The following is a 24,286-nucleotide window of genomic DNA, read 5'->3' as shown; positions in this document are numbered from 1 at the left end:
AATGATAATCTGTTGCTTTCCTGTATGTCTCATACTTCTTAAAGCATTAAGTTGATCTCTTAGATCATCCCTGGATCATCAAACTACTTAAGCACGTATTTACATATTCTCACTGAAGCCAAAAAATGCGTGGGCTGAAATATGTTCCTGTGCCAGGGTCAGTCACGGTGTCTAGCACTGTGCATGCTCAAGCCCTGACCTGATCCAAATACTTGAGGCTCTGGGCTTATGAAATCATGGAGTGTGACTACGAATATTGGTAGTAAATTACAGGAACTCGATTTAGCAACAAGAAATGGAATTTCTGAATCTCAAATAGCCATGTCAAGAGATTACTGTATTTCTTACAGAAAAGTTCAGAGAGTGCTCTTATGGGATTTCCCTTACAGGGCATTCCTCTCACTCTGCAGATGAAATAATGCTGAAGATAGTTGGGATGTGATTCATCTGACAGAATGTCTGTAAACATCTGTAAAAAAAATTTTTTTAAGTCTACAGCTGTCATCCAATCTTACCTTTTGTAGTCGAAAAGAATGAGAAAGAGGTACTTCCTTAAGACTCAGCTCATTGCAAAATAGACGTCTAAAACTGGTCCAAGGAACCCTGCTCAGAGAATGGCTGTTTCTCCCTCTTGATTGCTAAGGAAGCTGAAGTGTGGATGTGCTCAGTTGGAGGAGATTAATCTTATTCCTGCAGTACAGGCATTGTTTTTCATGGTGTTCAAAGCTCTAAACTTTAAAGCATGGGCGATAATAGAAAATCAGGCTAATCAACCTCATCTGTAAGATGATTTATTGTTTTTTAATATAAGAGCAATTTCTAAGTTTTCAGCATATTTGTAGTAATGTAGATAGCAATTGTTTTTATTAATTGAATTCTTTTCCTCATTGCCTTTGTGGAGTCTTAATTTCTCTCTCTCTCACCCTGTTACATAGCTGCAGGACCTTTTCTAACATCTGAATAGCTCCTGAATTTTAGCTGAATAAAGTAAATTGAAAGCATGATAAAAGATTTTTCAGACGCGTAAGAGGTCCAGATTGGCCTGATGATCACACTGTCCTGTGGGTAGAAAATCTGACTGTATCATGAAATGTTTGGTTATGAAGACTATAAATTCAGCCATTAATATGTGAAATATGTTTTTGATTTTCATAACATTTTAAATACACATTTCATCCCATGGTAAAATTTTTAAGGAGGGTACTCTATAGCCTCTCCTTGTAAAGAGTATGTCTGCATTAGTGTTTTAGGTCAGATCAGGACTGTGGTTTTGAGATGCTATCCCAAGTTACTGCAAACTTTGGTTTCCATTAAGGAGCAATCTCAGAATAGACAAATGGGCTTACTTTCATATGAAATAGAGCAAGCCATGCGCTCTGGGAGCACCTCTAGTGCATTCTAGCTGCTACTAGACATTTAGTCCATGGAAATAGATTAGAAGTAGTCCAAACCAAATCCTCCAAAGCATATACAGTGCAGACATTGGGGCCTCAGTTGTGGCTGTTTAACTCAAACAATCTGCTGTTCTCGTGCTATCTGCTTCTGTGAACCTTGCCAGAGAGTCAACACCGGTTGTGACTTCAACCCAACAGCTGCTCTAACATGCAGATTTCTGTACCCACACATTGCTTTTAGGACCATTCAGCTCAGTTAAGGTTTAACTGAGGATGCGTAGGATGTAGATAAATTGTCATTTATGACAGGTTTTAAGTGTGTGTTTTCCTGGATATTGTTTGCGTACTTCCAGTACACGTGCCATCAATTTGTGCATGCAACCTAAAACTTTATTAGGCATTTGACTTATACTCTGAAATGTGAACAGGTTCATGGGGAATGGTAAATGGGATTTAGTCCAATGTTAAATACTATCCTTTTTGAAACTTAAGGTAAAATGCCTTTTAACTCTAAGTCAGGATTTCATGCTAAGTTTATAGATTAAAACAGAGCAAATTTAATTTAACACTTAATTCAAAGGAATTATTAATATTCCAGAGCTTTGTTTATTGACATACAATAGTGAGATCCTCATATTTTGTTCATGCATATACAAGATAAATTAATATTCTAATATCTTTTCATTTTATAACAGAGAGTGTTAATGAAAGGAACTCAGAAATACTGGCATCATACACTTTATTAGTACACATTTCTTAGAAGAAAGCAAGGACTATTGGCCTAGAATTTACTTCTCCATCTGAAAATAGTGTAATAAACTGACATCAGAATTGTATAACATTATCATAATGAGAAACATATTACCATGCTGACAGAAGAAGAGGGAGTTATTTTCAGTGTCTTTCAGCCAGTTAGATAACAGTATGTAAAGATAGCCCATACAGATATACGTACTTTTGTCTTATGGTTGGTTTTGTTACTAAATACTGTATGAAATCTGTATGAAATGTTCAACATCGTCTTAAAAAGAAGCCTGTGCATTTTCACTCCATGAGCTGTATTTCAGGTTTATACAAAAGTAGGAAGACAAATTTACAATTAAGGTACATGACTGGGCACTTTGTCAAGTCCCAGAATGTGCTCTGGCACTTTGATCATTGGGAAAGGTGTTTGTGAAGAGACAGGTCATTGCTTGTCTAAGAAAAAGACAGAAATTTTACCTCCCTCAGCTCTAACTGCCCTGCAAAGATTTTCCAACGGAACCTGATTTCTTTACCTATTGGTTTCCAGCATTTTGTATTTACAGACTTGGGTCAGTATCTGCTATGCAACAATATTATTGCTAAACTGGTATTATTTTGCTTGGCTTTGCAAACTTCAAACAGAGTTGCCAATACACCCAGACATTCTGTGAATATTGAATTAAAATTGCCACGAGACTGCTCCTATGGAAGAAGTTGTGAGGATGTGAAAGTAAGCTGAGGGGTAGCACAAATTATTCGAGTCCCCGGTTAGTAGCTACATGATGTAGCAACAACAGCAGTCACTGACAGAGCTCTGTTGGAACAGGAAGATGAACGGCAGATGCTCCATTGTAATTTCTTGCTATCAGCAGAGAGCGTAACAACAGGCATTAATCCACTGGTTTAATCAGAGGTAATAATATGTCCAGGGAGCTACCATTTCTAAGGCACAAGTGCAATTGCTGTCATGGTACATTTGCCCTAGAGGGCTCTTTAGGCAAGTGCATGTCATAATATTTTAGGAGCCAAAAGAATCCGAGTTCATGTGACTTTAATTATTAACATATTTCCCTTTTCTTAAAAAGAAGGAATGGAAGTGTCATAAATCATGATGGCTAACCTCATTTATTTTCTGTTGTTTGAGAACAACACTCAGGGCTTTTGAAGTCTGTGTATTATTTGTTTCACAGGGAAAAATGACATTATAATAACCCTCAGAACAGCTTAGAGAGAAAATTCTGTTGGTTTTGGATATTTTTATTTTAATCCAATCCAGTTTCTCTGTGCCATGAAGGAATCTGTGTTTGGTTTAGGCAGAATCATCTTAGATACCACAGTTGCTTCAAATTGTGCAGCTCATTGAGACAAAACAAAAAGTCTCTTGATAATTGATGACTGAATAAACAGAAAGGAAACTGGAGGCAGATGTGTGCTGGAAAGCTTTCTGAAATCCTAGGATGGGATGGGGGAGAGTTTGATTTTGATTTTAGTCAGAAGCACCACAATTCTCTCTTCACCCTGAACATTTCCTACTCGACATTTTTTGCCCTTAATCTTTCTTGGGGGAGGGCATCGCTGATGTTTAATTTTAAGTGAATTTCCAGTAGTAAATCTAGAAAGGTTTTAGGCTGGCAGCTGTGCAGCATCAAGCCCTCCCTCTGCAAAACAGGCTCTGAACAGCATAAATCCCTCTAACAGTGTCCTGCCAGAAAGCTTCTTCTTCGACATGGAAACATCATCTGCAGGAATTACTAAGCTACTAGCACCTTTGTCCATCTGGTTTTTATATTCTTGCTGAAGCTGCCTCAAGAGCCACAAGATGTGCTGCAGGATCTCATGTTATGGACACGTCTAACCCCCTCAGTAGGAGCTACACCAAGAGTAGAGGTTCACATAGGCAGGGTCCATCATTCAGCTCCTCTTTTTATTTCTCCTGCCACAACGCCTGCTTCTCTTCTACTCAAAAACTGGCCTGTCTTTGATAACAAGCGTGCATCTAAGCTGGCTGGTGGAAGAGTTTCTTCAGAAATGTTTGACAAAAATGGCCTTCCTGAAATTAGATCCTGTAATTACATTTCAGTAAAAGATGAAAACTTGAGACCCAAATCCAATAATTTTTAGTCAAAATCCTTTGGCTGGTAACAAACTTTAGATTCAGAAAAGCTGCTGTGGCGTTTTACAGGCATGGTCGTTGAAGGTCTGTACACTTCAGTTTTCTATGTGGGATGTGCATCACTGTGTCTCTTGCTGAGTTACTCCAGCATATGACAGGATTCCCTGGTGACACCTCACAGCAGGTTCAGCTTGGCTGAGTAACTTCAGTCACAGAGGTAAATGGGATAAAGAGACAGACATGCTAAGGCTCACCTGAGGAATTCCTATGGCATCTCTGAATCCAATATTTCCAGATGGGAACTAAATTTTGTTTGTGGGAGAAAATGAGCACTAAATTGCTCTGACAAACAGAAACAATCCCTGTGGAATTCAGAAACTTTTTGATAAAAATATTTTGTAGCCAAAAGTCCAGTTTTCTACCATTTTTCTTGATTGAGTTTGTTCACTTAGAGCTTTTAAGTAAGATCTCTACCCAAATACAGTGACCCTGCTTTGTGGCAGTAACTTATCTGACATAAAATGAGACAGAGTTGGGTTAAGACATGGACGTGGATGATGTAATGGGAGTGATGGAGCTGATGTAGAAAGTGCCTATGTCAACCATAGATCAGTGCTGTTGTGTAGCTTGTGAGAGTGTCCTGCTGATGGAGGAGCTGTCTGCTTGACAAGATATAAAACCCTGCTCTTAACACCCTCTGCTCACTGATGATCCTGTGGCATCTCTTTCATAAGAGTAGTTATTACAGTACTCTAAAAAAGGACTTCTTCAGTTGTAAAGTAAGTCGGTCTTTTATTCCCTTTTATTGTTGGCGCAATGTGTAGCAACACATTACTCTAAATTGGATTTAATTGGGCAAGGGACGAGAATAAAGGAGGGGTTTAGTAATTCTCCCTCCATTTCAGGTTGGCCAATGCAACACCTGCTCCCACATTCCAGGCTGCTTTCTCCCATGAGTGCTGGTGCACAAACACTTGCCAGTTACCCTTTGACTATAACAAAAAAAAAACCCAAAACCCAAACAAAAAAACCAAAACAAACAATCAAAAAAAGTTGGTTTTAATCAAGTTTCCCAAAGCAAAGCCATCAAAATGAGTGCATCTGTCTTGGTAAAACGGTTTTTTGTCTACATTTTCCCTGTCTTCATAAAGCTTAAAGTGTTGACTGGTGTGTAATGCAAGGCTTTGCGGCAAGTTATTTGTAATTTCTCCTAGGCAAAATATCACAGCAATTTGTGTCTGAGTCTCAGAGTGCCTGAGAAGTGCAAATGTCAATTCAAAGGAGGAACTCAAATATGTGTCCACTAAATAAAGTAGCAACACTGGAACAGGAATTGGCAGGTTCTGTCTTCTATAGTTATTAAGTATTGAAACAGTCACTCCCATCCCAGTGGGGCTTCGGAAGCATCTGGATATAGCTTATCAGCCAATTAGAAAAAGAATATGAACAAACTAATGACAAACAGTCCCTGTTCACTTGAGGACTCTCACTCCTGCATTTGATTTGGCTCACAAGCACCTGACCAACTGTTAAACCACAGAGAGCTACTGTAAAATTAGTTTAATTTTTTTAAAAAATCTTAACTAAAAAAAGACTGACTTTAAAAGCCAAAAATAAATTAAATTTTAAAATTACAGCATAATCTGCTCCAATTAAAATCCCACACTACTGAAGAAGCATTCCTGCACTGTGGTCTCTGAACCAGGAGTCCCCATGAAAGTCATGTAACAAAATTCAAGAGAAGGTTGTGAAGCATAGACAAGATCCCCGTTCTCCCTCATGCTAAGTGCATGTCATAACCATTACACTACAAAGCCATTTCACTCTTGCACACGCATACACAATGAACCTTGAATTCTTTTTTGCATAGACAGGCTGTTCCTGCTCAGCACACCTAATGCTGCAGGCAGGGCGTTCTGCTGGGAGCTACAAGCGGTGGAAGAAGCATTCCCCCAGGCAGACAATGAAATTTAATCTGCTCCCCCCCCCCGCCCATTTTATGGAAAATCCATGTAAATGCTAAACTGATAAATTCCGTGCACAGTTTTATCGTTATATAAAGAAAAGGCACCTCTTTTTCTCCTGGTCCTATTTTGTAATGGTCACCACTAGGGTTTGTGATGAGCCGCACCCTGTACCTGGCACATGCAAAGAACGCCGACCGGAGTGAACACAAGGGGACTCCAGCAGATGAATGCTTTATATCTCGATGCAAATAGGATGGAAACATGAAAGCAGCAGTGGCTTCTGAACTCTGCCCCAATCTGAGGTGCTTTTGAGCATGCTCAGACTCAGATCTTTTGGACACCAACTGGATATTAAGGTTAAAAACCAAGGAAGGCACCAGGCACAGTGTTGAAGCATTTTCAGTGTCAAACAAAAACTAAGTGGGAGTTTTCAGGGTCTTGTCCTTGGATTTAAGCACAAAATCCTATTTGGAGTTCCTAAATCCCATTTCAGGAACATTTTTTGGATCTGCTCCTTAACATCTTGATGACCTATGCCACGTTCTCACATTCAGTAAGAAACAGAGAATGATAGATCTCTTCTGTAATATCCACACATAGCAGCTGTAGGCTGCTTCTAATCATCAACATTCTTTAATTATTAATACAAGTTTTATTAGCCATGAGTCAAAAGATTCTCTTTTTCTGGCAAAGGGCTGGGAAGATAATTTTTCTTTCTAACACTAGAAGTTTTTAAAGCAATAACCCAAAATTTAAGCCAGATTTCAATATATTAAATGTAAATCCCCAGATAATTAGCATATTATATAGCTAAGTTGCTAAATACGTAATATATCAAATAGCTATTTCTATTAAAGAATATCCCAAACAATGCTGTAATGAAATTCATGCCTTATTTTTCCACTTTATAGAGACTGTTCTTATTCTAACACAGTACAAGATGTTACTGTACAAACTTCATTCATGTTGCCTTCTAATCTTTTCTTAGGAAGCATTTTAATGATAACACCTGTTGTTCTAATAACAGTTTTCAGTCTTTATTGCTTATGGGATCTAAGGCTAATCAGAAATGTAATGCTTTGCTGTGTTTGAGAGTGATTGAACCCAGTATATAAAAGACATTTTTTTCTCAGTGCAAGACATTTCTGTCTTCATACTTTGCAACTGCTGGCATTAATAAGAACCTGGAATGAAATCAGTGCAAATCAGAAATATGTACTGAAGATTTCCTATATGTATTTGCTGCTTTGTCTCTCACAGGAGAGACTGCCCCTGCATTCCCCAGCTACATTATCACACACGGTAAAGGAGAAAGTGCAACGAATGCAGTTGGTTTATTCCCCCCAGGAGTTCCCTCTGGTAGAGTACGTCAAAGTACTCCCAGCCATCAGTCTGTCAGGTCTGCTCAGATGTTTTGGAAGACAGCGTGCTCTGAATGGGAAAGTAACAATAGCAGGCTGATTTTTCAGCAGCCAGCACTGATAACTCTGATAAACAGTCTTCTTGAGGTAAGAAGTGACGCATATCAGAGGTTCCTGCCTTAGACGCCAAGGTTATTCGTCATGTAATTGGATATTGTTGGAGAAAACCATAATTAACCCAGGTTTAAAGGCATAAGGCCATCTAGTTGATAATATGTGGTCAAAGATAATAATTCGCTGCTGAATCCACTTTAATCTTTCCTATTCATTTACTTTTAAGAGATGTGACCTAACCAGGTTTTACTTAAACAAAGCTGTGACTTCCTGGCTTCATGATCATTGTTAAATTACAGACCTGGCACTCTGGGAATTTCATTGCTCTGGTAGGGTAAAAACTTAAGACTCTCCTAATTCAGAAGTCCAGCAAGTTATCAGTTGACAAAAGTGAGGAGCACGTACATCACCCAGCAGATGTGGAGGGCTAGTTCTAGCTCCAGCCAGCTGAGAGCAGCTGTAGTGAATACCTGCTATTGCCATCAAGTTCTGCCTACATGTTGGCCTATTTCACCCTAAAAGTGCAATCAAAATTCCAGCTGACGTACAGGTGGGGTCTATCGTTAACTGTGCCTGACTTTGCCACTTTCAGCTGACCCTGGGCTGCACAAATGATGGGAAACTTCACAAGACCTAGGCAGTTTGCTACTCCTGTCCTCACCTACCTCTTGTCCCTGCTTCTGCTCTCTGGCTGCTCAGCTGTCTCTCTGCTGAAATTATGTTAGAGCTGTGTCCCAGCAGTCCTAATTGTCCCCTTGGAACTGTAGTGGGAGTTTTTATCACATCACCCATTGACTGACCCAGGAGATTCTAGGAAGTAGCTGGCTTGGCCATCCCAGTGTGCTGAGGCAATTAGTCATCTGGTGGGCTATCTCCTGCTTCCAGAAGTCAAGGACTATCACATCACAACAGATTTTAGCTCCTGCCCCCAGGGAAACAAACACATGAAAGCTCACAAAGTTATACCAAACAAAGTAATTGCTCTGGCTCGGGCCAGCTGCAGATTCCAGCAGCCTTCTTCCTTGCATCTCCTGGCACCAGAAAATTGATATACCTCTCCTCCTTCAATGCTTTGCTCAATCATGTGATAGGAAGTCAGATTCCCTACCGCGCTTGCTCTCTCTTTCATATGCTAACACACACTTTTATGTTTCTCATTATAAACATCCGCAAACCATCCACATAAGCATTACAAAGCCTTCATCGTGTACAAATCCTACAAATTCTATATGCTACCTTTAAAGATAGATTTTTGTTTGAACAGCCTCTTGGTTGCTCATTTGCTTTTTCATATTCTTAGCATGCCAACCATACATTACAATACTTTCTTCCCTAAAGACTGCACACATAAATGAGGCTTTGGCTTTTCTCCAGATATTTTTCCATTGTTAACAGGAATATCTGTTTTTAGACCCTTTCCCGTTTTTCCGTAAAGGTAGCCTTATCTTCTTGATCCATCAGTAACAGTTCGTTACTGATGTGGAACTCAGGCTCTTTGAGGTAGCCTTTCCTGTAATTACTGTTTCTCTCATTAATTGTCCCCTGAAACTTGGGCTATCTAAACGGGATTTGATGTAATTCCTTAGGCTTATACAGGGAAAAAAAAATCTACCGGAGTTCTTTAGAGGTATTTAATTTTGTTGTCTTATCATTATGGAATAGCTGTTAGTGTTTGTAAGCTCTTTTCCGATCATAGGCTGCATATGGAAATAGATAACCCTGGCTGAAGCTCTAGATTGTTTTTGGTGAGTGAAGTGGGGAAAAGTTTGTAAGAGACTGGTACTGAGCCAAAATATCAAGACTGATATAGATCCTAGGCTTGTTTAGTCATGTTTTGTGCATAGATCCAACATATTTTCATCCATATTTTTCATGCATAGATCCAACATATTAAATAAAATTACAAAAGAAATTATGGAACTTTATAATAAAAAATCTCCTAGTTCTGAAGCCTTTGACTATATTCTCTTACTCCATTAAATTACTGCTTAAGAAGGAGTTTCATCCAGGGAAAGGAAAGAAGGCAGGAGGCAATAAGTAATAGAAAGGCATTGGAAGAAGTGGTTGAAGAGTACAAATGAGGGATCTCTGCTCTAAGCAAGGAATTTATATTGCATAATACTGAGAGTGATAAATTCTCTTCACAGATAGCACATAGCATTGCCGGGGGAGCAGCCTGCTTTCTCCTTACCTCTTTTGTACTTTTATATGTCCACAGTAAGAATGTTTATATCTGAGGCTTCCTGACAGTCAACGGAAAGACAGAGGCATTTTGAGAGCTCTTTTCAGCTCATAGTATAGCAGTGTAAATACCTCACATGAATCAAATCAGCTATTTCTTTTGGTTAACTAGAAGGGACCTGAGGATGACTAGCTCAAGAGTTTCCTCCTCTGTGAGGAGGAATAATAATAAGAGAGGGTAATAAGATTTTGAGAAGGCTCACATGTATGAAGAATCAGAAGTCCAAGACACTTGTCTGCTCAAAACCTTGTGATGCCCTTCTCCTGAGGAGTCATGTTTAGAAACAGCCAGTTTTGATTATAGACTAATTAAGGGAATTTAAAAACACTTGATTGCAACTGGTGTCCAATCTTTATTTTTTAAAAATGATCACAGGTAATTCAGCCAGAGGCATAGAGAGGGAGTCACACATTGCCTGCTATGTATGGTTTTAATTCTCAATGTCCCACATGTGCATGTGTGGGAGTGGGTGTGTTTGCCTTGTCTTTCCATGTCTGCACATGTACCTACTCCACATACATAAGCATTAGAGTCGATGTTTTCTAGAAAACATACAATGCTCATTGTGCAGTACTAAGCAAATGCAAGGTACTATATTGTGTATGTAAAAGGCATTTTACATGGTATAATAGAGAAAAATCACTAAATTGGACATGGTCCATGAATGCAGATAAAATTGCATGACATGGGAGGAATGAGTCCAGCCAAGAAACATGATACCACAGATTTAAAAAGGAAATTTGGCTCTTTAAGGAACGATGATACCTTTTCCTCAGCTATTATATCTTTTCCATCATAACTTAAAACCTCAGGCTATGACTTTATGGTACCAACGTGCAACTTATTAAAAAGATATCCTTCTTAGTCAGATGATACTTATTCATTAGTTCCTGAAAATCAATTCATTTTGGATGCTTCTAACTGGATTGTCTGGAATCAGGACACCCAAATCAGCAGTCGTCTTAGAAACCTGCCGCTTCTAGGTTTTAAAATATACTGATTCATAATGAAAAGGGATTTAATACATTTAAATGCTTTTTAGTGTAGCACTATTGGAGGAGATTTATGTAAATTCTTAGCAAAATTTAACAACAAAATGAAACAAGTATCTTCTGTAACATGGAGAATAGCATATGTGAAAAAAATGCATGGAAATTGCTTACAGATATTCAGAATGACACTTTCCAAGTTCTATTACTGCACATCAGTTCTGCTCAGGAACAAGACACTGCTACTTTCAGATGGGATGGGAAGACCTTCTTCCCACCCAAGGCCACACACAGCTGGAGCTGAAAAATCACACACAGGAATTTCTGCCTTATTGTTTCACAGCTCTTCATACAGTTTAGCTCATGTTGAAAGGCATCTAAGTGCTAGCTCCTCTCAGAGATGCACATCCCTTCATTTACAATGCAGAGCAAGCTGGCTTGCCTCAACATCAACAGTGCTTTTTTGGTATTTAGGTGGAAAGGCAAGGATCTGTTGCAGCTGATTTCAGTGCTGCAGCACACAGTGCTGGCGATAGGCCAGACAGGGCAATTTCTGAGCACATCTCGCTTCCAGAGCATCTCAGCCTCCATCCGGACCCACAGCTTTGCCCAACACGGGCCAGGCTGCAAGTGTGGGCTGTGGCTGTCAGCTGTAACCGTTCAGTTGATCCATCAGTCACGGCAGGGCTGAAATGAAAAATGAATTAGGTAAGGACTCTTCCCTGTGTTAAATCAAGGGACATTACTTGTCCCAAACAATATGGGGGATAAAGTAACTGAGGCCTTTGTTACTTGTGGCTACGAAACATGATTCTTAGAATTGGTCCTTATCCCACTTTTCAGACCAAAATATTGCTTTGGCCACAACACTATTTTAAATTTTCCCTCATAATGTATTCAAGTTACATCATAGATACAAATAGCGTTTATATCCATCCCTTTTCAGTAGTGTTCACTCTTCAGTCATGTGTGAACAGCAGAGCTATTACCATAGTTTGCAGCTGTCCCCTCACCTAATAGCCCAGATGTTATTGGCAAGACAACATAAATAATAAAAGAAAAAAACATGTTCAAATGTGGATGGACAAAAAAATATCTTTTTAAAACTTCTTCAGAATAAAAGCAACTACAGATGCAAAACACTTTCTTTCAATAACAAGTGGACTGGACAGTAAGATAGCTGGACATATCTAACACCTCTTGAAAATTGCACCTGCTGAGGACTTCAGAGGTGGCTGCGAGTACTCCCTCCCTGCCCACACCTGGCCCAGGGGAAGGCTGCTCACACATACTGCAAACCAAGATGCTCAGGCCTGGAGGTTAGCTGAGGAGACAGCACTTTGCAAGGTCAGGCAGGGTTGCCAGTGCTACCTGGCATGACTTGTAGGCATTGCAAAGTGATGAACTCCTACTCAACTCCCTGAAAACACCACCACCATTTCTGAACCTGGCCAACAGTGTTTGTTACATTTCAACATGTATTTGCTATTTGTACTGTCGTGACAATTACACTTGAACCCTGAGGGTGACCAAATGGCTATAAATCTTGATAGTCCAGAATAACTATGTTTGAGACAGATCCTTAAAAATACATGTCAGTATCTAAGAAGAGGTATAAGGCCTCTGTTACTACAGTGTGCTAAAGGTTCATTATTCCTAACATTTATGTTTGATTTCTTCCTTTGAAGAAAGGTAACACTATTCCCATATTAGCCATAAGAAAGCAGTTACAGCTATACAATGTGGCAGGTATAAGACCCTACAAGCCACTTAGTTCTGGTTTCTTAATTAACCAACATTACCCAGTGTAGCATGGTGCTTTTGCAGCTTACATCCCTGGACTTCTTCCCAGAGAAATCACGGGGCAAGAGAGAAAGAAGTAGGCTCCAGATCTCACCCCAGCCCTGAGTTGTCTCACATCACCAACCCTGGAACCAGGAGGAACTCCTGAGTTCACGCACCTTAGATATAGCCAAAGTGATTAAAACTAATTTCTTAGTATCACACAGGCAATGTGATAGACTAGGGAGCTGAATTCGTATCTGCTCAGAAAATAAGCACATTACTTTTTAAGAGTATGTGTAATGTGTGACAGATCTTTTGGATACTCTTGAGCTGACATCTGTAAAGATGTAAGACCATTACAAAAGCACAGCTCATTTTCCCATAAGGACTGTATAAAGGAGAGGGGAAGGGAGAGAATACCATTAATACAGTGAAACTCCATATATAAGAATAGATACTGTGAAAACTGCTGAAAACAAGACTGTTTTGGCTATTCTCTTGACTTATGAATATTCATACAGCCACTACCATTGCTGTTTTCTTGAGTTTCAAAGTCTGAATTTGCAAAATCTATACTTTTCAAGCAATACTGCTGATATGTTTAAGCAGGTAACAGGAAAACCTCAAAAGCTTTGGTGAGTCCATTTTACTAAAAAAAATATTTTAAATTATGAATGTTTGTTTCAATTTATGTTAGCATCTTGGTATTCAGACATAAAACCAAAGATCAATATTTTCTCATGAGATTCTCCTCCCTGGAAACAACTGAAGGGTAGCACTTTCTGCACCGTTCTCATCCTTCTACTTCTGATCTCAGTAGAAACTGAGGTGCACAGCTGACTCCAATATTTATTTATTTAGAAAGCAATGGAACATTTTGAACTTCAAAACAAAAAGAAGAAAAGTTTGGTTGTTTGAATTTCTGCCAAAGATGTGATGAATTCTACTAAGAAATAGTTAAACAGCAATTATTATAATTTAGGGTGTTTGGTCTGTGCCAAATGCTATTCCACTGTGCATTATTGTAACTTAGGGTGCAAGCAGCCTACCCAAATATCAGTACAAAACTTGGCTGGTTGAATTATCTAGCTGTTTTCCCATGGCTCCTCTTTGAGTCGAAGGGAAGACACAGGCTCCATGATACAGTGATTCAGAGCAGAAGGCTAATTTGGGTACTTTGAATTCTACCCTTGGTGACTGTCTCATTCTCTATTTAAGTTAGTGGCCAAGTTGGGTATCTAAAGTCGGTGTTGTAAAAGTCTCCCTGTTTCTTACACTGACCTTTGAATGATAATTAGGACCTGTCTGTATAACAAGACTCCAACCACACAGACATCTATTACCAAATTGAACTAATCCAAACTGCTTTGTACTCCCATATACACACTGAGGTATATTAGCATTTAGTAATAAAGAGAAAAAAAAATTAGGAAAGTTATATTTGGCTTTATTCTGCAGGGAAATTATAAAAATAACCTAAAATTGATGTACGTGTTAAAACTCCTACTTGCTTTCAAGATTTAAATATATAATCTACAAAGTTAGGATTTTTCATCTTCTCTAGACCAATTATTGCCTGCTTTATAAATGTCTGCTCCTTTCTTTATTTTTTTATAAAATAAAAATATTAACTGTAGTAAATAGCTACCAATCACTGAATGTATATAGTTCTCTTTTACCATTCATTCCCTCCTGTTTATCTCTCCATAGTTTAACATTGCTTCAACAGGGAAATTTCTGCCAGGTCCTCTTAAGACAGTACATCATGTCCCGTTGGTCCCAGCCACAGGAAAGGGCATGAATTGCAGAGTTGCTAAGGCTGGTTTTTAACCACTGCTGGTTCAAAGATACTTCAGAGTGCTACGGAGATGCTACCAGGTCCTCCTATTTCTTCTGTGCTACACACAAGACACCTACAAGCCATTAAGCTCTTTACTCAAATGCATCCTCATTCTTGCCTTCACAGTGCTTGCTCTTGCTTCCACACACTTTCAGACAGAAAATGTTCAATAAGATAGCTACAGCAAGCTGAATTTTTTTCAGTGGAGTAATTTTGCCTCAAAAAAGGCAGTGTTATAATTTTTTTTTCTGATAAAATTACTTTTATTAACATTTTTTCAATGAGAGAAAGTTGCTTCTCATCTCTCATTTTGTTAAGAAAACAACCAGCATTATATTCTGACCTTTTCTGGTAATTTTCCTTCACTATTGTTTTGTTAATTTATTTAGAGTTTAATATTCTAACATGTTTATTCAAATGTTATTCAAATACCAGGTTATAGGATCTGTTATTCTAATGCAATGTTTTGAAGTTATCTCAACAGAATACTTGCTACATCAAAAGGAAAAAAATATTTTCTCAGAAGTAATTTACTGCAAATTTTTTAATTCTGCCTGACGGACATTTGGTTTTAACTTCTAATTTCTAATAAAAACAAAGTCTGACATTTTCATAAAACAAATTCTGCTTTTCAACTCGCTACTGTTAACATTATTTTTATTATGTTAGCAATTGTACCCTGAACTAAGGAACGGTGTTTTTTAAAAGAAAATTGTAAGGAACCAGCAGGCAGTCGTAGATGAGGATGCTCTTCTATTTATGCTGTGACTAGAAAAGGATGTTTATGTTCATGCAAAAATGAGACTTAAATAAGTATTTCTTATTGGACTTATACAAGCACATGTGATGGCATAGTTGGAAACCTGAGATTTAGCCATTAGAAAAACAGCTGATGTAGATGGCAAATGTCAGCAAAGGAGGTGCAGTTCATTTTCCAATTCATTGGCGTAGGAAAGTAGTGGTTTAATAGGGTGATAGGCCAACTGATGTTTGATATTTTTTCACACAGTCACACAATCTGGTAAAAGTTACATCACTTCCTTGCACGCTAGCCCCGCTAAATTGTTTCGCGTGCCAATGTTCCAGCTGAAGTTGGAAATACTGGAGGATTTCTTTCCCTTTCTGAAAGGCCAAAGTTAATGGTGGCTAAAACCAGTTTCATCTGGTATTACTTGCGCATTGATATTATACTTTAAAAAGTATAGAAACAGCAAAAACTATGTAATGGGTTTCATTGAAGTGCATAAGAAGTTCCTGATAAAAATAACAGAAACCATTTTACTTATTTAGTATATACATAATATTCCATTAGAAACAAGCCAGCATTAGCAAGGAGATAGGCTAGACCATTGTTTCGGCTTTTTTTAACTCTGATTTTGGGACACAGTAACAAACGCTCTGTAACATCTCCACTTTTCAAAGTACTCAAGGGCATGAACAGAGCTGTATGGAAAGTGAATACAGAACTGGGGAGCACAGTTGTCCCTGGCAGTTCAGTGCTCCCTTGAGCACTGAAATTCTCTTTCCTTGGCTAACGGAGACACACAGCAATCATTTCCTTCAGTCAGCCTCTGTGAGTGTGACCGGAACTTTGCAGACTTCAAAAAAAGGGTGACACTTTGCCAAGCCCATGCTTATAGAGAGAAGACGGTGCCTGTCATTCTAAGGATCTGAGCTTGGTTTCTGAATTAAGCATCTTCAGACTGCAACTGCGGGTGGCAAAAAATGTTTGTGGGAGCAATCGCTCTTATGTTTAGCTCTCTCATCCCACCCAAATGTGGCTGCAAAGGGTATTTTTGTTGTTTTTTCTAGAGGATCTCTCTCAGCAGAAGGCAAGCTAAAGAAAGTAACCCAAAAGTCTTAAAACTGTGAGATTAACTAACCAGTGATGTCTTGTAATTGACTTGGCATATGATATTGCAGACCTCAGAAAAATAGACCAAGCACAGACAAATATAGTCCCTAGTATTGAACAGACAGCGAAAGGGAGACAGAAATTTTGTCCTGACTAACCCACCTGAAAACTTCTGAAATCACATTGCTACTGATGGAAAGAGATGTTTATGGATTTCAATACCATGACCAAAGCTCACATTTTGATGTGTGACTATGGTCGGGGAAAAATCTGGATATAGTACAGCATTTGCATGACCATCTTATCAAAATAACCTGAATGCTTTCCTCTTTTACTAAGCTTTTGATCAATTAGGGATTTTTTTTAAATAATCTTACAAGTACCATGTATCTAAATGAATATTGCTATCCCAGGAGCTGTGCAGATCCCTGAAAAATGATGTGTGATTGCCTGGATTGAAAAAAAAATCATAACAGGTATCTTAGGAAACATTGGAAAACATTTATGGTTTTACATATGGTCAGGATATCTTGGAAAGCATACTGCAGCTGGAACTGCATTACTGAGAGCAGCCTGCCCAAATAAGTCTGAGAGAAACAGCTTTTCCAGAAAGCCTCCCCTCCATCTGCAGATCTAGTGGATGCCTTTAACCAGTTATAGACAGCTTTTATTCCTAGGCTATCTGCTCAGAGTTTTTTTCTTTCTTCAGCGTTATCATCAAGACTACATTTCGAGTGGAAGCTGTAGCGAAGAAAAAAACCCGGCATGTCTTTGCGTGATTATCAATGGGGCTTGCTAGCACGGTAATAAAATGCCAACACAGGGGTGACAGCAGAGCTCCAAAGCTGCTGACACTGGTGGAGCTACATTTACACAAATGCACTTGTAAGAAACAGAAAGAGCTTGATTACAGCAAATATGGCCTGATTTTGCAGTCATGAGAAACTAGGTCAGAGGGAGCTTCGTTTATCGCTAGGATGTTTGTGCATCGTTGTTAGGCCTTTCCCACGACTTCCCAGCTGTATCTCCTGTCCATCCCCGCAGCAAACGGCACTCGCTGCTGTCATGCAAGATGCAAAGAGGGAAATGAAGCCATAGCACTTCTGTGAGAGGGCACATAACCTCACCTTTGGGGTATGCGCATCATTGGAAAGCTGATGGGCAGACAGACTAAAGACACACCAAGTGTGGTTGCAGCATGAGTATAAATGTAGACATGTTACTCGAGTACCACAGATATTTCATCTGAATTTGTTCCGCTATAATTTAGTGGCCTAGGCATTCAACCTGACCAAAGTATCGAGCTTATTTAGTCACTGCTAGTAACAAGTCTGCAATCAGAATTTACATGGCATCAGGCACTTCAGTTGTATTACTTTACTCTCGCATTGCAAATAGGAATAAATGTGGGAGAGGTCCGCACAAGGCCTATCTCTAACCTATGCCATCCTAATGTTCATTATAGGGTCTAAATGGGATTATGCACAGAGATAAATTCACCATTAATTATTAAAGTCAAAAAGACAAAAACTGAAGAATAACGAGGAGTAGGTACTCTGCAATATTAATATGTGCAGACATCAAATTTCTAACAAGTTTTAAAAGGAAAGAACTATGTATAATTTTATTTTAAATAGTACTTCTTTTCCTAGTCAAATATTATTTCCTCTCCATTTTGAAAGCTAAAAGGAAAAACTAAGTTATCAGATCTTGTGATACCTGATTTACAAGTGAAGGAGCAAGCCCTATTATTCCTCTATATTTATCATTATATTTATGTCCCATTTATTCTTCCTGTACTATGCTTTCTTTGACAAAAATTTAAACTAGATATCACTTAATGCAGATTTTTCAGCTACTCAGTTTATTTTTATAATTTCAGAAGACAGGAAAAGACAAAATCATAGATGCAAGTCTTTTCCATATGCCATAAGGGGCAAGGATACCACTCATGGTGTCTCATAAAGGTAATAGGTGAAAGAAGAAACAGTTCAAATGTGGCGCATCTGTCATCTTTCAAACTGCTGCCATAATTTTTAGATTCTTATGTCCCAACTGAGAAAATATGTATGTACGTGCTCAGCTTTAAAGATGGCAGTAATCCTTTTGAATTCATTGAGACTATTCAGTTACTTAATATTAGTTATGTATTTAAGGGATATGCGTCTCTCACCTGGTTAGTCCCTTTTTCTACTCAGTCTTTTTTTACCTATTCACAAAAAGGAATCCTGCCAGATGCTGCAATTATTCTTGTTATAGGGTTATTACATAAAGATGATGACTAGCATTTCCACTGTCTCATATAATAGGTTATTATTTTGTGCCTACCTGATTTATACCTACATTTTCAATTAGATGCAGCGTTCTCAACCTCCCACTCCATTACCCTAGTTCACTATTAAGTGTCCGTTGCAAAACCGTTGCAATGATCACGTCGTAACAGCTTCTTTTGGGATGGCAATGAGTTTTTCTTAGATCTCTTGACTTTCCCTTGGCTCAGGTAAATCTCACTTGCATGTAAGAATTGGGGGAAGAGAGAGAGTCCATCAGATACATCGTGCAACACAGTTAAATATAGTGCTGGCAATTCCCATCTTACTTCTCCTTCAGCTTATCGTTATTATTTTCTTATTATGGGTTATTAAGGTGAGATGACTCTATTATCTGTTATCTGTTATTTCCTTTAAAGCCACATAGAATTTCACTGTGTACTGTGGGAGATTTTAAGCATCAGACTCAGTATGCTGAACTTTTAATTTTCCAAAGCAGGCCATGGAAAAATCACACAACCTCACTGTTTCCAATTAGTTACGGACTTCTGTTTATGCCTTTACCACAAGCATTTTTGCTTAGTTAGTAGTACAAATTGCTAATCATAAAAATGTGCTATCTATCTCACATGTGCTAAGAATGAAAAAGGAATTGGCTCCTTGCCCTACAGAACTCAAGCAGTCCTCACTCCTCCTTTTACAGAACCTTTTTCCAAGGAGTCTGATTGACTGATGACAACAACCAAAAGATTACCATGAACCCACAGAACACCACTGCCTGTCTTCAACATTTCCCAGTGGGTGAGGCTCTCAAGGAGTGATGCTGTGCACAGCTCAGGCAATAACAAATAGTGCATCCTACCATTCCCTTAGAAATTCATTTCACTACTCTTGACAGTGAGATGGTAGCAGATAAAAAAATCTCCTACTATGTATCTTGAGTATGCATTAAAAAAAGTTAGTAAATAGTTGAGAATTCGTAGTAAAAATATTAAAATAATGTCAGGGTTGGGAAAAAAGTTCTGAGATACAGTTTACAGAATTTAGTATGTCCAGTCTAGAGCAGAGACATAGTAACTGTCCCCAAATAAATATGAAATTGTTCATATTTAGTAAAGTAATGGCAATGATAGAGATAACTAAGAGTAATTGTTCTTATTCATAAGAATAGAATTAAAAATAATAGACATCTGGAATGAGACAAATGTGGGGCAAAGAATAAGAAAATTATACTAAGATTTTTTAAAGCAATGAAAAAAACCTTCCAGGAGTTCATTAGAAAAATTCTTGCAAGCTCTGCATAGCTCTGCCTGCTTATGTTTCTTCTGTCATATTCTCCAAGCTTCTTAGGCACTCTGTTCCCTTGCCCCTTCTAAAAGTTACTCACTCACATTCTTGTTTTCTCTATTGCTCCTTTTAGGCTGCCCTGCAAATGTGCAGCACCTTTGGTTTTTTACTTTATGTGTAAGGACTGTGCCCCAGCATTGACAATCTTCTCTTTTATCTTAAACTTACATCACACCCCTGAAGACTTCTAAAACTTGATCCCAGTGGTGGTGTCACCACTTGGTTCTGACCCCAGGCAATGGCCTAGCCTATTGTCGCTGCATGATTCTGCGACCCCTAGGACAGAGGCAAAGGCACACTTTTCATAAGTGACTACGGATTTAAGATGATCCTGCTAATAAGTGCCATCTAAAGACATGTGCCTACACTTTCTAAAAATCAGTACCTGATAGTCTTTGAAACGGGTCTCTACATTTGAAGTACTTACTGTTTGCTAATCACTTAAAAAAATTGGTAGTCTTTTTCCAATTTTTTTTGTTTAATAATGTACTGCATAAATAGATGATATCAAATCTTTTCAGGTGTCTGTTTGGGAATGTACTCTTAGTAAGTCGTGACACAATGCAGTGGTGTGGGTTAGCTGAAAGAACAGACAAAGTTTCCAATAGTAATGAATCTGCCACTCTACTAATTTATGAGCCATTTTTTCAAACATTGGCTATCAGATAGAAGTGAGAGGAAAAATAGAATATAACTGCTCCTTTACAATGCTCTGTTAATACAAAACGGCAAAGACGTCTGTGTTCTAAGGAAGCTGTCAGCAAAGCTGCAGGCTGGAGGTCCCAGTATCACTTACAGGACTGGCAAGCAGGAGGTTATTGCTGGGGAATGAAGCTTGGGGAGAGAAGCAAAAGGAAAAGGCTGGGGGGGGTGGAGGGGGAGAATCAAGGATCTTTCTTCACCATTCTTTTTTTACAGCTTTTGTGTGTCTGGACTGATTTGTTGTGGGAGAGCTGCTGGAGGCAGTATATTTGGCACAGGACAGGGTAGCTCAAAGCCAAAAGGGTGGTGTTATTGCCAGTTTAAACCATGGCTTTTCTTTTTTTTTTTCCTCTTTCCCCCTCCCTCCTTTTTCTTTGAAGGAAGGAAAAGAAAAAAGGGGAAGAAAGGGACTTGCAATGAAAACCAGAGCAGTGGGTTAACGACGGCCCTGCAGGCTTCAGTAGACTGGGAAGATACACGAGGCACTTCCTCTACCATCTGGCATGCAATTCTGCTGCTGCTGCTCTTAGTACATAACTTTGGAGTGAATAAGCAAACAAGTAACTTTTTAAGAGACACCAATTATGAAACACCAGCTATTAATCTGTCAGCTTACTCCCTTCCCTTTTCTCCCACCACAGTATTCCTTTCCTCAAGTCTTTTCCAGTTCTGGTGTCTACCTGTGAAAATACACGCTGCCTTGTCAGATTTTCAGATCTGACTCCGTTCGCCTCTTCGTTGGCATTGCTTCTCAGTATGAACGGGGGCCAGAGCTAATACTTTTCTATTTCTCTTGTAATCACTTAAGCTTCTTTGACTCAGAGTCAGAGAGAAATGCAGTTAGTAGCAATAAAGCCATCCATCTCTGTTGAAAGATTTCCTTCAAGTCTGACTGGAAGTGAGAATGCAAAAGAGAAGTTTTAGGTGAGCGGAGCTTGCTCAAGGACTGTTTTAAAATGCAATCGCAAATGGCTGGGTACATTGCTGTGTAGGAGTATGTTATGTTTTAATTCTGATGGCTTTTCTCAAGCCCAATGAAAAGTGTTACGTTGAGGTCACATCTTCAAGTTGCGTAAATCATCACAGAACAACTGAAGTCAGAGAAACAGAGAACTTGCAAAATCTGAGCATTTTGTCTCTTAAAAGTCTCTGAGAGCGATGCTACAGGTAATTTTTGATGCTGAAAATTTCATAATCAAATACACATCTTCCAGGCTTTCCTGTGAGCAGCTCTTACCTGGCCCCATTCTTACAGCAAAAAACCACAAAAAGAAAGTCAATCAATAACAGCAAAATCTTGAATGAGTTAAAGATAAGTAATCACTGAATTGTCGTACAACTGTGAAGCACAAGTTTGGTAAGAATAAGATGTATCAATTTGCAGACATACCTATTAATGCCAGGCAATGTTTTTTACACAATTTATTTTTTACATTGGCAACTGCTGATCCTTAAACTGGCCAGAACGCAGGAAGAAAAAAAGAAGAAACTACAGGCTATCTAGAGCAGTTGCTTTTATTTGACACTAATTTTCCCAGCAAAAATGCATACCATCTGCTAGGTTTATTACACAGCTTCTTGAAATAATAAAACTATAACAACAACAGATCACGTTTTCAGTTTGGTTTTTGACAGGCCTTCTGCTTTGCACCTGTAGAACTGGACATGAAAACAAATACAACAATTAATGCTTCAATTCTGACTGCCTGATCCTATCCACAAGGCAGATACATAACCAAGTGACCCAACTACAGGTGGCACAAAACTTTTCACAGTTTTAAGGATATAAAAAGTAGTGTAGATTTTGAAAACTCAGAAGATTACTATTCCTGCTATCGAGAGGTTTGGTGGCTAAGTTCTGTTAAGCACTTAAATATTCCGATACTCATCTAAAAATTGGGCTGGACATCTGTGAATACATTCTCTTCCAAGGCACCTGGTACTTTTTTGCATCCAGCGAAGCTGGAAGTGCCCCAAGGATAGCCTTTCTTTCACACCACTGGCATGTCTGCTCTTTGCCCCAGCGGGGAGCAGGAAGTGCAGAGGCAGACAAAGATGAAAAACAGTAACTGGAAAAAAAAGTTACTGCAACTCCTTGTAGCTCAAAACCAAAATGAAGTAGATGGGGTGTAAGGTTTAACTCGCCCAGTAGGCAAGTAGTCTTCGAAGTCTTTTGGACTTCAGTCACCTACTTTATCCCTCTCTTAACAGGAACAACATTGCTTTAAAAAGTAATTGCACAACACACACTAATACGAAAAACCTAAAATATCACAAGAAACTGTATGAATTCAAAACCAGTAAAATTTGCCTTTCCACAAAATTGTAACCATGCGTTGTATGAATGTGTTAATGCTTGTGCTACTGTACTGTGCATCATCTATTTGTTTTCTTTATTCTGAACCCCTTTGTTCCAAGAGTCAGGATATCCTGATGCTAAGGACTCTGCAACATGACAGTACAACCACAATAGTCTAATACTTAGGAAGCACTTCACAATTTTCAAGACAGAGCCACCTGAAAGTGTAGTATGCTAATAGTATGGCACTACAGCCTATAGTTAAAATAGGGCTAAACAAGTGTTTACAGTCACCAGTTTGAGGTGGGAACATTAAGATAAGCATAACAGAGGATGCTAGGACAGGGGAAACAGCACGCTGCCCCTGCTAATGTCGGCATGAGGAGGAGAGGCTTGCGCACCCTGTTTTCTACATGTAAGGGTGTTTGTTAACTTTCGGTCCATTCTCTTGGCTCCTCTTCCTCTGTGAAGGAGAATCCTGCTTGTTTGCCAGTTTATTTTTCCATCTGGAGAAAAGGCAGAACATTGACTATAACCTGGAGAAGACAAATGTATTAGCTATGCATGCTAGGAAATACTACAATGCCCACTAAAACCCTAATAAATAAGTCTTCTGCAATTTTACCGAAAACTAAGTGCTGGTGGAAGAGCCTCCCCCTCCACACTTCTGCTCTACGCTCTGTAAACTAAGGGCTAAGGGACAGACCAGTACCAAGAGCAGGCTGAGGGGGTATATTGTATAAAGGCAAAACAAAAATTCTGAAAAGCGCAAGGCCCCTCCCGGTCAGGGATGCCAGGGAAGGGACGGGTGCTGCTGCAATGCCTGGCCACAGGCAGCGAGGAAGCTGAGGGAAGAGGAGCTCGCTGGGCCCCGGGCGCTGCGGACGGCTGCAGAGCCCCGGCACGCCACCTCATTCCCGCGTGAGACAGAGCACTCGCCCGGGCGGCTTTGCCTTGTTTTTACAGATTAGCGATGAATAATTGTCTCCTCGTTGGAGTCTGAGCGATCGCTGCCACCAGGCAGTGTCCTAACGTGAACCCATTCAGGTGGAGCTTTGCAGGCGAAGTGCTGAGGACGCGGGGCAGACCCCGCACCCTCCCCAAAACCGTAATTCCAGCAACTCGTTCCTCTCCGGCCAGTCAAGCCCCGCACCTTGGCTGCCCTTCTGCGCGCTCGTTTTGGGTACTTTCCCTCGGGTTGGCGTCCGAAAGCGGAGTAGGCGGGGGCACGGCAGGCCGCCAGCGGAGTCGTGCCCCGCTCCCG

This window comes from Gavia stellata, chromosome 2 (assembly GCF_030936135.1).
Source record: "Gavia stellata isolate bGavSte3 chromosome 2, bGavSte3.hap2, whole genome shotgun sequence".
Lineage (NCBI taxonomy): Eukaryota > Metazoa > Chordata > Aves > Gaviiformes > Gaviidae > Gavia > Gavia stellata.
Note: the sequence above shows the minus strand (reverse complement) of the source record.